General features: G+C 46.0%; 1 long non-coding RNA gene across 1 annotated transcript in view; it reads right to left on the minus strand.

The window, feature by feature from the left end:
- Nucleotides 1-3556: 3556 nt before the first annotated feature.
- The window catches only part of LOC117061386, a 40136-nt gene continuing 29228 nt past the window's right edge, over nt 3557-14464 (minus strand). Inside the window, exons 3-4 of the long non-coding RNA XR_004428085.1 lie at nt 4646-4722; nt 3557-3693 (exon numbers count right to left, since the gene is read on the minus strand). This is a non-coding gene — a long non-coding RNA (uncharacterized LOC117061386). The remainder of the gene's footprint in view (nt 3694-4645; nt 4723-14464) is intronic.

Here is a 14464-nt window from a genome sequence, read left to right on the forward strand (position 1 = left end):
TTGACACGTGTGTGTTTGTACATACACAAACATGCATGTGGGGGTGGGGTCCCCATGGCATCTCCAGGTGGGGGCTGGGAAGGTCCCCTTCATGAAACCCTGCAGAGCTGCTGCCAGCCCGAGACCGATCAGTGGTCTGAACTTGGGCAGCTTCCCTCTAACCTGACATTTGTGCTGTGGGGAGGCTGCAGAATAATGGGGGGGGGAGCTGAATGAAGGGTGGGCAATGGTTGCAGCCTGGCATGGCTCCTTGTGGCTGGCTGTTGGCATCACCTGTGGCCGGCTGTGGGGGACTCCAGCACTGCCTGCCAAAAATCACTCTTTTAAACTCAGAAATCCTGACCTCCACAGTGGGCAGGGCTTCAGGAGCAGACCAGAGGGAGCAAGGTTCTGCTCTGCTGCTGCAGTTAAAGGCCGGCTGCACTCTGACCAAGCGGCACAGTTGGCAACAGTTCAGCCCAGCCACCGGGTCTGTGGAGACTGCGTTTTAAAGACCTTGCTGTGGTATAATTGGTCTCTGTATTCGGGGCTGGGAAGGAATCTGCATGCAAACAAATTGGGCCCATTTAGGGTTTTTGCCTTCCTCATATCAGTCACCACAACTTTGGGTTGATAAAGCATTGGGTTGAATCCCATTGTCTATATTCTGGGAGGGGGGAAGTGGTGCATCACCCTCTTTCCTTCCCGCAGGTGTGATATCTCCAGGCCCCCTGTCAAAGGGCTCTGCGTGCAAGTTCCGCCCTGAAGCCTAGAGGCGAGCAGGTGGGCCACCAAACTTCCAGGGGACCGTCTGGGGAACCAGCTGAGTTGACATGCGCCTGGAGGTGGCCATTAACCCAGGCACAACCCAAGCAGGAGAAGTGATCAGGATTTGAGTTGACAAAAACCAATCTGCACAGAGGAGGAGGGGTATTTGCAGGCTTCTGCAACTGGCACAAACCTCTCCTTCCTGGGTGCAAAATGCTCACACCACAGACTCTGGGAATAGTAGAGCATTAGCAGCTAGGAAACAACGGCTGCCCGTTTCCTGCTTGCCTTTTCCAGTCTGCTGAGGTGTCAACTGATACTATAAAAGGGAAATGTTTCTGTGAAGATCTGAGCTTCAGTTCTGAGCATAGATAGGAAAAGCAAGGTAGGACTGGTAGTTATGAGAGAGGAAGGATAAATTCACTCTGTTCATTTTTACACAGGTTCATCAATAGCTATCATGTCCCAAACAATATCAGAATGGAGGGTCAATAATGGAGCAGAACTGGAGAAGTCCACTCACTGCTATGATTGACAACACCCCATGTCTTGGGTGCCTCTCAGGGTTGAGTCCAGCATCACCTTCCTTCCAGATGGTTCCTGGGCCCCATGTTCTGGTGCCAAGCGTGTTGTTCTACTTTCATTTGGAGCACATCCTTGAGGCCGAGGGGGGGGGGTCATGTCATCTGAGCAGCCCAGAACCTACATCCACACTGCCATCTTGCTCCCCGGGAGGTCACTTTGGTGTTGGTACCGCAGGAATTGGATTTGATCCTCGGAAGTGTATTCCAGTCTCTTGAGACAGACGGATGCCAACAATAATATAAAACTCCACTCCTCACCCCACCCCAAATAACTGTGTGCTTTTACCTTCTTCTTTTTTACTCTCTTCCTGTGCTTTGGTTTCTCTTGGGTTTTCCTTTGCTGTTGCACCCACAGTTTATATCTTCCTTTGTGTCCCCGAGTTATGTATTCTTATTCTTATATACTTATGTATACCTTGTCTTTTCCTGCTTTCTTTCTTGACTCCTTTGCTTCGCTTCTCCCCCAGTTTGTGGGGGCCAAGGAGCAAATCCTAAGCCCATGACTGGGCAGCACTACCTTCCTGACTATGTACCAGTTGCTAGGCAGGTTCCAGTATGGCTTTTTTGGGAATGTGGGAGAGTTTCCTTCCAAAACACTGTGTTATAATAATTTTAAGGTATCAAATATAGAATATTCATAAATGCACATATTTCTAAATATATAACCATGTGTCTGAAAGGGTACAGGAGAGCAATCTTGAAACCTTTTGACTCTCCCAATGACCTCAAATATTCCTCTGCAGTAAGGGAGGCAAATGGGGAGAGTCTTCCCATTATCCTTTTGCTTACTAATCCTGTCTTAAGGGGTATTTGTGTATGACTAGGGTGAGCCTGTGACCTGGATTCAAGAACTATAGTATTATCCATCAATAAAGAATTGCCAGGCTGCCCAGGTAATGCAACCAGTGACCATTATCAGGTATCCTGGCAGACAGGATTTCTGCTGTAGACCACCTCCTATGATGTATGTATGATGATTTTGCGGTGGTCTTTGGCTAAGGGGGTTGGGCAATGTCAAAAGTCTTTCAAGGTTCCTGCACTTTTAATCAGGGTCTCTCCCTCCTTGCAAGGAGGGGAGGGAACTCTGTTGCAACAGAAAAATAAATATCTATCTGCCTTGCTTTCCATGGGATCTTGTCTCCATCCATTCTTCTTTGGCCGGTCATGGACTTAGGGGACTCCCACAGGGAGTTGGGCGGCAAAAAGGAAGCCTCAATTTTTACATCAATTTGGTGGTCTGCCTACCTGCAGTGAAGGTCCGCATGCATCTGATCATTTGTCAGTGCGTTTCCCTGTTTCCCCATTTTGCTTTGGTGGGAGCAACGCTAACATCAAATTGGCCAAGGAAAGGAACAAGGATCCCAGGAATCACGGGGTGAGTATAAACAGGAAAATGGTGTGCTGTACCTTGGGGTGTGAGGGGTGAACCTCCGTGTCTCGGCAACAGACTGTTAATATTACGCCACACAAACTCACTCGAGAACAGGTTGACCGCAATGCAATACCAAGAACTGTCAGACCGGGATCTTTGGGGCTGGTTTCCTAACATCAGTTGGTTATAAGATTTAGTGAAGGGTGCATTACTGCTGCTCGTTGCAGTCATCCTCTTCTCTTTTATATAGCATGTCGCAGGTTCAGGCACCACTGTGAGCATACATGGAAAGTCCTAAGTTCCCAGACATTATACAAATGCACCACCTTGGTGAAGGGGAATACCAGGTAATTTCAGGGGGTGGGCAATGATTTCTGTTAGAAATTCATCCCCAAAGAGGGGAATGGTGTACAAAAATAGTTCAAGAGGCTGACAACCAGGACCAAATAAACCAAAAGAAGACAAGCTAAGAGATGTTTGTAAAACTTTCCCTCAATTTTGCCTTTAGTCTTCTCTCCTTCGAATTCACTTCGCCTGTTATTCCCCTCCTTCAAATCTTCACCCTCCTTTTCTGTCAAATAAAGCATTTTTCTCTCCTCCCTGCACTGCCCATTACCCTATTTCCTCAATTTACACTGATGTAGAAAAATTTGAACTAATATAAGGAATGGTGTAGAAAATGTACCTGATGTAAACAATGTAAATGAAACTGTGTAAGAAATTGTAACTAAGAATTATGCAACTATGTAAGCTGTAAGGGTGACCCTTCAGCGTGTAACTTGCCTGCTCTGACAGGATGACAGGTGCACTGTGCCCTCTAGTGAGTCTACAGAAACAGACACCAATTCGCAAACTTCTTGACTTTATTGAATGAACCATTAATAAAGGCACTCCGGCCATTCATGAAAAATGTATCCTCTAACACCGACCATAGAGGGGAAATGCCTGGAGTTTTGGCTTCCCTTTCTTCTCCTGGTATCACATCCGTCCCTGCAAACAAAGCACAACAGTAAACAGCCATTAACAACAGGATGGGTGGGACGAAACAGGCCGGACTGCAGAAGAAAAACATCCACCCTTCCCCTTCCCTTTTTTTTTTTTTTACCCCGCCCATCTGGCTGGATTTCCCCAGCCACTCTGGGCGGCTTCCAACAGAAATCAAATACAAAAATATCAAACATTAAAAACTTCCCTAAAAAGGGCTGCCTTCAGGTTTTTTCTGAATGTCAGGTAGTTGTTTATTTCCCTGACCTGTGATGGGAGGGCGTTCCACAGGGCGGGCGCCACTACCGAGAAGGCCCTCTGCCTGGTTCCCTGTAGTTTTGCTTCTCGCAGTGAGGGAACCGACAGAAGGCCCTCGGCGCTGGATCTCAGTGTCCGGGCTGAATGATGGGGGTGGAGGCGCTCCTTCAGGTATACAGGACCGAGGCCGTTTAGGGCTTTAAAGGTCAGCACCAACACTTTGAATTGTGCTCGGAAACGTACTGGGAGCCAATGCAGATCTCTCAGGACCGGTGTTATGTGGTCCCGGCGGCCACTCCCAGTCACCAGTCTAGCTGCCGCATTTTGGATTAATTGCAGTTTCCGGGTCACCTTCAAAGGTAGCCCCACATAGAGCGCATTGCAGTAGTCCAAGCGGGAGATAACCAGAGCATGCACCACCTTGGTGAGACAGTCCGCGGGCAGGTAGGGTCTCAGCCTGCGTACCAGGTGGAGCTGGTAGACAGCTGCCCTGGATACAGAATTAACCTGCGCTTCCATGGACAGCTGTGAGTCCAAAATGACTCCCAGGCTGCACACCTGGTCCTTCAGGGGCACAGTTACCCCATTCAGGACCAGGGAATCCTTTTGTGACTTCCCGCTAGGAACATATGCATGTAAAATGAGGGAGCTGTCCACCCGCTGTGTGACAATGACCTACCTTTGTTCAGTGAAAATTTACCTGAAACCTCATCCGATGTACCTCCAACTTGTGCCATGCCATGGCAGGACAGGAAGTGGGAAATTGGGAAGATCCACCTGTAAACGTATATAAGTGTTGTTTTCCTTTTGTTCAGGGTTCCAGCTCCCTCGCTCCTAGGCTCCCTTTGGGGCAGGGGTCAGCCTTGCCTGGGCCACTCAGTCCCACAGAGATTCCTCCATGGGCCGTATTGCGTGCAGGCAATTTCCGGTGTCTGTGCACGCACAGACGCGATTTTCGCTGTCTCCGTCTGCACAGATGCAATTTTCAGCATCTGCACAGATGCAATTTCTGGCGCCGCACTGCACTGATTTAGCACAGCATGTGGGGACTTGCTGAGCAGGCGGCCTGGTTCGCGGGCGGCTCGTGGGGCCGGTTAAATGGTCTCCATGAGCCGATTCTGGCTGCACGTTGCCGATGCCTCCTTTATGAGAAAGGGGAAGAGTTTTATGTCCCTAACAACAGGCTTGGCATACATGACCAGTTACAGCAACCAAAATGGTCAAAGGCCTGGAAACAATGCCTTATGAGGAACGGCTTAGGGAGCTGGGTATGTTTAGCCTGGAGAAGAGAAGGTTAAGGGGTGATATGATAGCCATGTTCAAATATATAAAAGGATGTCATATAGAGGAGGGTGAAAGGTTGTTTTCTGCTGCTCCAGAGAAGCGGACACGGAGCAATGGATTCAAACTACAAGAAAGAAGATTCCACCTAAACATTAGGAAGAACTTCCTGACAGTGAGAACTGTTCGGCAGTGGAATTTGCTACCAAGGAGTGTGGTGGAGTCTCCTTATTTGGAGGTCTTTAAGCAGAGGCTTGACAGCCATCTGTCAGGAATGCTTTGATGGTGTTTCCTGCTTGGCAGGGGGTTGGACTGGATGGCCCTTGTGGTCTCTTCCAACTCTATGATTCTATGATTCTTTATCCTCTTTTTTGGCCACAAAAATAAAAAACAAATAAAAATAAATCCAGGTGTCCTGACACCATAGATAACATGAAATTCCCAATGCATCTTTTTATTCTACACTGGCTCAAAAGCTCAATCTATGGATAAAAGAACCAAAGAAACAGGCCACACTTCTCTGAAACAGGGCTCTGAGACTTTCATATACTGTATTCTGAGATGTGATATCTATGATAAAAAGGCATTTTTGTAATAAACCTCTGCTCCATAATACTTTTTGTTTTCTCTAGGCATGTGAAAGATTTTGAAAGTGGAAATATAAGTGAAATGACTGGCCATCAGCAAATTAACACTGTCAAACTTAAACAAGACTCAGTTTGCTCATCTTCCTCAATCCCTAAGTACAGTGGTGCCCCGCTAGACGAATGCCTCGCTAGACGAAAAACTCGCTAGACGAACGGCATTCGTCTAGCGGAAGCTGCCCCGCAAGACGAAAAAGTCAATGGGGCTGCCTCGCAAGACGAAAAATTTTCGTCTTTTTTTTTTCGTTTAGCGGAGCGCTGCCGTCATTGCCGCTTCGCTACACGAAAAAACCGCTAGACGAAAATTTTTGCAGAACGAATTATTTTCGTCTAGCAGGGCACCACTGTATATGTTGCAGAGCTTTAGACTGTAGGTGAGGACATGGGAGGATGCTCACCCACAAACAAAAAAATTAAGGAAACATTTGTAGGCCATGAGCATGAGTCAACAGTGTGATGCAGCAATAAAAAATGCTAGTGCTATTCTAGGCTGCATCAACAGAAGTATAATGGTAGGTAGAGGAGGAGATTTACTCACCAGAAGGTGCTTGTGTGGTTCATAATTTTTTCATTGTGTGCGGGATACTAATTATCCCACAGCTGGATTAGAAAATCTTCCTTGGCTTGCATACGAATTCTTCTTATGCAGTCCTGTGGAGATGATGAAGAGATGATTACTACCACTACCACTACTACCCCATCCACTCTGGGAAGCTTTTGTTGTGTTGTTGTTCAGTCGTGTCCGACTCTTCGTGACCCCATGGACTAGAGCACGCCACGCATGTCTATCCTTCACTGCCTCTCGCAGTTCGGCCAAACTCATGTTAGTAGCTTCGAGAACACTGTCCAACCATCTCATCCTCTGTCATCCCCTTCTCCTTGTGCCCTCCACCTTTCCCAACATCAGGGTCTTTTCTAGGGAGTCTTCTCTTCTCATGTGGTGGCCAAAGTACTGGAGCCTCAACTTCAGGATCTGTCCATCTAGAGGGCATTCAGGGCTGATTTCTTTGAGAATGGATAGGTTTGATCTTCTTGCAGTCCATGGGACTCTCAAGAGTCTCCTCCAACACCATAATTCAAAAGCATCCATTCTTTGGCGATCAGCCTTCTTTATGGTCCAGCTCTCACTTCCATACATCACTAGTGGGAAAACCATAGCTTTAACTATACGGATCTTTTTCGGCAAGGTGATGTCTTTGCTTTTTAAGAAGCTGTCTAGGTTTGTCATTGCTTTTCTCCCAAGAAGCAGGCGTCTTCTAATTTCGTGACTGCTGTCACCATCTGCAGTGATCATGGAACCCAAGAAAGTGAAATCTCTCACTGCCTCCATTTCTTCCCCTTCTATTTGCCAGGAGGTGATGGGACCAGTGGCCATGATCTTAGTTTTTTTGATGTTGAGCTTCAGACCATATTTTGCGCTCTCTTCTTTCACCCTCATTAAAAGGTTCTTTAATTCCTCCTCACTTTCTGCCCTCAAGGTAGTATCATCAGCATATCTGAGGTTGTTGATATTTTTTCCGGCAATCTTAATTCTGGTCTGGGATTCATTCAGTCCAGCCTTTCGCATGACGAATTCTGCATATAAGTTAAATAAGCAGGGAGACAATATACAGCCTTGTCGTACTCCTTTCCCAATTTTGAACCAATCAGTTGTTCCATATCCAGTTCTAACTGTAGCTTCTTGTCCCACATAGAGATTTCTCAGGAGACAAATGAGGTGATCCGGCACTCCCATTTCTTTAAGAACTTGCCATAGTTTGCTGTGGTCGACACAGTCAAATGCTTTTGCGTAGTCAATGAAGCAGGAGTAGATGTTTTTCTGGAACTCTCTAGCTTTCTCCATAATCCAGCGCATGTTTGCAATTTGGTCTCTGGTTCCTCTGCCCCTTCGAAATCCAGCTTGCACTTCTGGGAGTTCTCGGTTCTTGGGCAGCTTACAGCATATCTTGGGCAGTTTACATCATATCTAAAAAAAATAAGAAAAACAGCAAGTGTTTAAAACCTCCCGCTAGAGGGCTGCCTTCAGATGTCTTCTAAAAGTTGTGTAATTATTTACTTCCTTGACATCTGAAGGGGGGGTGTTCCACTTCCAAGAAGGCCCTTTGCCTGGTTCCCTGTCCCTTCGCTTCTCGCAGGGAGGGAGCCAGCAGAAGACCCTCAGAGGAGGACCTCAGTGTCCGGGCTGAGCGATGGGGGTGGAGACGCTGCTTCAGGTCGAGTGGGCCGAGGCCGTGGAGGGCTTTCAAGGCCAGCACCAGCACTTTGAATTGTGCTCTAAAGTACAACCCCAGTGCTCTACCTTTCCACTTCTCCTATATACAATTCTGTTCAAAAGCCTGTTTCCCTTGCCCTCCACTACGTCACATTGCCTCACTGCATAAATTAATTGAGATGTAACTCATAATCTTAGAAGAAATGGCGGGTTTCATTGTTTCTGACTGAAAAGTGTGCATTTCCCCAATACGAAATCTAGCACAGAGAACACACAAGGCCGTTTTTATTATATAGCAAAAATCGAAACTTTTCTGTATTTGTAAACTCAAATAGTAAAGGGTGCATTTGAAAACCAAATGCCAATGACTATCATTGCGCAAATGTTGTGTCACTTTCAAGGCACCACTTTTCATCGTAGCATTTTTCACATTTACCCTGCTATCATGTTGGAACACTAAACCACTCTGACATCTCAGCAGTGTTGATATCACAACATGTTGTGGGTTCAAATAAATAAAAAATGGTGGGGGGGGAGGGGAATATGAGGCTCAGAAGGGGGAAAAGGAAGAGGGTTGCCTCCTGTCCTTTAAAACACAGATTGGTTCCCCTGTCCCTCCATTTGCGTTGCCTTTTGTCACCTTTTGGAAGTCACAATAACACCTGAAGGTTTTTGCCCTCCCCTGACTTGCCTGCCTCCTGCGGCCTAGCAGTTAGGCTCCTGGGAAGGTGAGCCCGCCCTCCACAGCTGGCTGATTGACGCTCCAGGCTGGCCAATAGAGCTCTTCTAGGGTGGGAGGAGCTCTCCCATTGGCCTGCTAGGCACACTCCTCATCAATCAGTCAATCAATCAATCAATCAATCAGTCAGTCATTTTATTTGTAAGGCAACTTTTCAAAGCTAAAATCATGCTAAAGGTGACTTACATCGTTGTGGGCTTTGTTACTGTAAGGGCAAGTCGTTGGTCGCCATCTTAGTTAAGGGCAACATGGCGGGGTCAGCCATTTTAGCTGGCCCATGTGACTCATTTGAAGTGAAGGTCGCCATGTTGTTTCAGGGCGGCGATGGTCCATTCTGACTTAACCCATTGCGGCCCATTCTGACTTAACCCATTGTGGTATCTGAAGAAGTGTGCATGAACACGAAAGCTCATACCAGTAACAAACTTAGTTGGTCTCTAAGGTGCTACTGGAAGGACTTTTTATTTATTTTTTACCATTGCTGCCTGTTCCTTTTCTTTGTTTTCTGGATTACTGTGCTTGCTGTTATGTCCACTAACTGTAGCGTTAAGTTGCATTCTCCTTCCTCTTATTATTATTTAACACTGTGGTCTTTTTCTTCGGGGGTGGGGGCTGCTTTTCTTTTGTGTTTCCCTGTTTTGGACCTGTATAATTTATTCTCTGTGTTGACCTTTAATAAATAGCATATATACATACAATTATAATATAGTAATAAAACACAAAACAAGCAAACAAAGACCTTTATTTCCTGCATTGCAGTTCTCTTTTCGCTGGTTTGGGACTCATAAGTGCATTCTGATTTGTTATTGTTTAGGGGTCTCCTTTAAGGGGATTTTGCTTTATGCCACTTTGACCATATTCCTGGCTGTAATAATGTGTTGCCTGGATTTGTGTGTGTGGGTACAGCAGTACCTCAGGTTACAGACGCTTTAGGTAACAGAATCCGCTAACCCAGAAATAACGCTTCAGGTTAAGAACGTTGCTTCAGGATAAGAACAGTTTCAGGTTAAGAAGCGACCTCCGGAACGGATTAAGTTCTTAACCCAAGGTACCACTGAAATGGCTTGGTCAATCCTGTACTGGGGTACTGTGAATAGGATCTTGCTGTGTTGTGCTGCTACTCAGTGCAGGCAATCCTGAAGCAGCGCTCACAGCTGTGTCAGTGGCGGCAAGTCTAACATGGCTTGATAGTAATGTTGCTGCCAGTGTGTGTAGGCATTACTGAATAATAATATAATAATAATAATATAATTTATTATTTATACCCCGCCCATCTGGCTGAGCTTCCCCAGCCATTCTGGGCGGCTCACAAACAAATGTTAAACCAATACAGCGTTAGATATTAAAAAACGTCCCTAAACAGGGCTGCCTTCAGATGTCTCTTAAAAATAGGATAGCTGCTTATTTCCTTGACATCTGCTGGAAGGGTGTTCCACAGGGTGTATAATAATAGGCCCATTGACGTCCAATCTGTGATATTGTTTTGGTTGCTGCCAGTCAGTGTAGACAATATTGGCTGGTGGTGTCCAACAGTCAGTGCTGTTTAGTTATCTTGCTGCTCAGTGTAGGCAATACTGACTCGCTCCCTGGAAATCTAGTTGCTTCCTCTGAGGCCAGCGCTCAGGACCACTTACCCCACTTATCAGTTGGAGCTGCCTGTTGTGTAAGCAATATGGGCTCTGCGGCTTGCCGCTGTCTCTTCAGTTACTTACTTTTGATTGTTGCTGTTCTTTAGTCCTTTTGCTACTGGTTTGTGTTACCAATACGGGGCACATTTTAATTAGTTCACTTGCTTTCACTATTGTGACAGCTCTGCATACCAGGTGGTGCTGTCTTCGGGCCACTGTGGGCAATAAAGAGCAAGGATGACCACGTTACACGGCGCACAGGTGGTGTTGGCTGCCAGCCAGTGTAGGAAATACTGAGTTTGGTTGACTGTGCTGCTCTGAGCAGCTGCTCTGCGCACAGGTGATGTTAGCTGCCACCCAGTGTGGGAAATACTGATAGTGGTTGACCACATTGCTCTGTGCACAGTGGGTGATCTTTGCTAGCCAGTGTGGGCAATAAAGAGCTAGACTGACCACATTACACGACTTACAGGTGGTGTTGTCTCACAGCCAGTGTGGGCAATACAGACCCAGGTTGACCACGTTACAAGGCGCACAGGTGATGCTGCCTTCCGGCAAGTGTAGCCAATACTAAGTTTGCTTAACTGTGAGGCTCTGTGCACAGGTGGTGCTGTCTGCCAGTCCGTGTTGGCAATTCTGAGCTTGCCTGACCATGCAGCTCTGTGCACAGGTGGTGCAGGCCGCAAACCAGTGGGAGAAGTATTACGTCTGCATAGAGCATTGTGGTTAACCAACCTCGATATTGCCAACACACTCCAGCAGCCAGCACCACCTGTGCGTAGAGCAGCATGGCCAACCAAGCTCAGTACGGCCCACATTGGCCGGCAGCCAGCACCACCTTTGCGTAGAACAGTTTCCTCAATCAAACTCAGTATTTCCCACACTGGCCGGCAGCCAGAACAACGTGTGTGTAGAACAGCATGGCCAACCAAGCTCAGTATTTCCCACACTGGCCAGCAGAGATCACACCCTGTGCACAGAGCAACGTGGTCAACCAAGCTTAGTATTTCCCACACTGGCCGGCAGCCAGCACCACCTGTGTGCACAGCAGCGAGGTCAAACAAAGCTCAGCATTGTTCACACTGGCCGGCAGGCAGCACTACCTCTGCCCAGAGCAGCGTGGCCAACTAAGCTCAGTATTTCCCACACTGGCCCGCCATCAGGAAACCTCAGGAACCCGACCCTCAGCCTGTCGTAGACCATGTCATCTGCCTCTGGTGTTTTTGACCTTTTGCATGCGTGTGCCAAAATTGGAACACCAGTTGCAGCCTAACTTAAACATTGACTGCAGGCGACAGGGATATTTTCTCCAGCATAGACTAGAATGATGAGGGATCCTGGTGAATTTCTCTGAGACAAGGGTTTTATATATAATCTTGATCTTTTGCAGATACATAGTGGCAAGCAGAATTGGGAGTGAGTCGGATCTGGAAGTAAGTATTTCTTATTTGTTGTTCTTCAGTCGTTCAGTCGTGTCCGACTCTTCGTGACCCCATGGACCAGAGCACGCCAGGCATGCCTATCCTTCACTGCCTCCCGCAGTTTGGCCAAACTCATGCCAGTCGCTTCGAGAACACTGTCCAACCATCTCATCCTCTGTCGTCCCCTTCTCCTTGTGCCCTCCATCTTTCCCAACATCAGGGTCTTTTCCAGGGCGTCTTCTCTTCTCATGAGATGGCCAAAGTACTGGAGCCTCAACTTCAGGATCTGTCCTTCCAGGGAGCACTCAGGCCTCATTTCCTTCAGAATGGATACGTTTGATCTTCTTGCGGTCCATGGGACTCTCAAGAGTCTCCTCCAGCACCATAATTCAAAAGCATCAATTCTTCGGCGATCAGCCTTCTTGATGGTCCAGCTCTCACTTCCGTACATTACTACTGGGAAAACCATAGCTTTAACTATACGGACCTATGTCGGCAAGGTGATGTCTTTGCTTTTTAAGATGCTGTCTAGGTTTGTCATTGCTTTCCTCCCAAGAAGCAGGCGTCTTCTAATTTCGTGACTGCTGTCACCATCTGCAGTGATCATGGAACCCAAGAAAGTGAAATCTCTCACTGCCTCCATTTCTTCCCCTTCTATTTGCCAGGAGGTGATGGGACCAGTGGCCATGATCTTAGTTTTTTTGATGTTGAGCTTCAGACCATATTTTGTGCTCTCCTCTTTCACCCTCATTAAAAGGTTCTTTAATTCCTCCTCACTTTCTGCCATCAAGGTTGTATCATCAGCATATCTGAGGTTGTTGATATTTTTTCCGGCAATCTTAATTCCGGTTTGGGATTCATCCAGCCCAGCCTTTCGCATAATGAATTCTGCATATAAGTTAAATAAGCAGGGAGACAATATACAGCCTTGTCGTACGCCTTTCCCAATTTTGAACCAATCAGTGATTCCATATCCAGTTCTAACTGTAGCTTCTTGTCCCACATAGAGATTTCTCAGGAGACGGATGAGGTGATCAGGCACTCCCATTTCTTTATTTTATTTTTTTTAAACAGAATTTATTAGCATTTTCATAATATAACACAAACCCAAACCCACACCTACAAATACAAAAACAAATACAAATACACATAATGTCAGGATTCTTCTTCTTATTTATATACCTTGCAAAAAAAAAAAATTCTAGTTCTGAATCTTGACGTTTGACTTCCCCCGCCTATTCACCTTCGGTTTTAAATCAATATACTATTTCCTTAACAACTTTTCTCTATAAAAAAATTTAACTTTACTTAAAAAAAAAAAAGAACACAATTGTCTTAATCTTTCCATTATAACCTAAATCATAACCAAATATTCTTATAGCTAAACTTATTTCTTCTATCCTTTATCATGCTGCTTTTAACTTAAGATTCAATATCTCCTTACTTATTTAAAATAAACTTGTAATTAACAGACTTCACACTCCGATTTCGGATACCATGGCAGACCATTTGGATTATACATTTAATACTTCAACCCACTCCCCCTCTGTCCATTGTCTTTTTCTGTCTTTCACCAGAACCAAATCTCCAATTGTCTTCTTCTGAGTGTCCACAGATCCAGGCAACATTCACAACAAACCTTGCATCGAGCTTCAGGGTGTTCATCACTTCCATTCTGGGCTCCTCCGTTTCTTTTTCTTCTTCTTCTTGTAGAAATCTTAATTCCATGTCCCTTGCCCCCGAGCTGCCACCTCGGAGTCTGGATATTGTAAATTTTCCCGTTCCAGGGCTGCCACCCCCAGAAATCGGTTCCTTTTCCCGGAGTTGCCCAGCCATTTCAAACCAACCTTCAAGCGCCCCTCCCAGCTCTTTGCCAAGGTTTGATTCCATTGTATAAAACTTTTGAAAAGCCTCCTCTGTGGAAAGTAAGTCCTTTTTATTTATAATTCCACTCCCATTTCTTTAAGAACTTGCCATAATTTGCTGTGGTCGACACAGTCAAATGCTTTTGCGTAGTCAATGAAGCAGAAGTAGATGTTTTTCTGGAACTCTCTAGCTTTCTTATATTAACATGCAATTTTAGCAAAGTTGGATGCCTTTGAAAAAGGCTAATTTCTGTAGAGGCGCCAGGAGGAAATGTGGGGTTCGAAGAGAAAGATGAGCTACTGTATAAAGGAGAGATGCTCTATGTTCCAGAGGGAGAATTAAGAGCCAAAGTCCTATGTTTGTGCCATGATAATCCCACAGCAGGGCATTTGGGGCAGTGTAAGACGCTATACATTCCGGAAAAAATACCCAGAAGGTTACCCCCGATTGTTAATTCGGAAGAAGTCCTGGAAATCCGGGGGGGGGTGGAGAGATAGACATACTGTTTGAGATGGCGGTAATGGTGAGTCACATAGGTATAGGACTTTTTTTCTTAGAAACGCATTATTCTCTGTGTGCTTTATGAAAAAGGATATAACATGTTGTTTTAGGTTTTTTGGCCTAATCTCCATGCCACATTGTGACACCTCTCTCTGCTGGCTTCACAGCAAGAGTGGAAGCATTTTTCTTCCCAACAGTCCCTACGCCGGAGAAAAAGGAGAGGAGAA

Source organism: Lacerta agilis, chromosome 1 (assembly GCF_009819535.1).
Source record: "Lacerta agilis isolate rLacAgi1 chromosome 1, rLacAgi1.pri, whole genome shotgun sequence".
Taxonomy (NCBI): Eukaryota; Metazoa; Chordata; class Lepidosauria; order Squamata; family Lacertidae; genus Lacerta; species Lacerta agilis.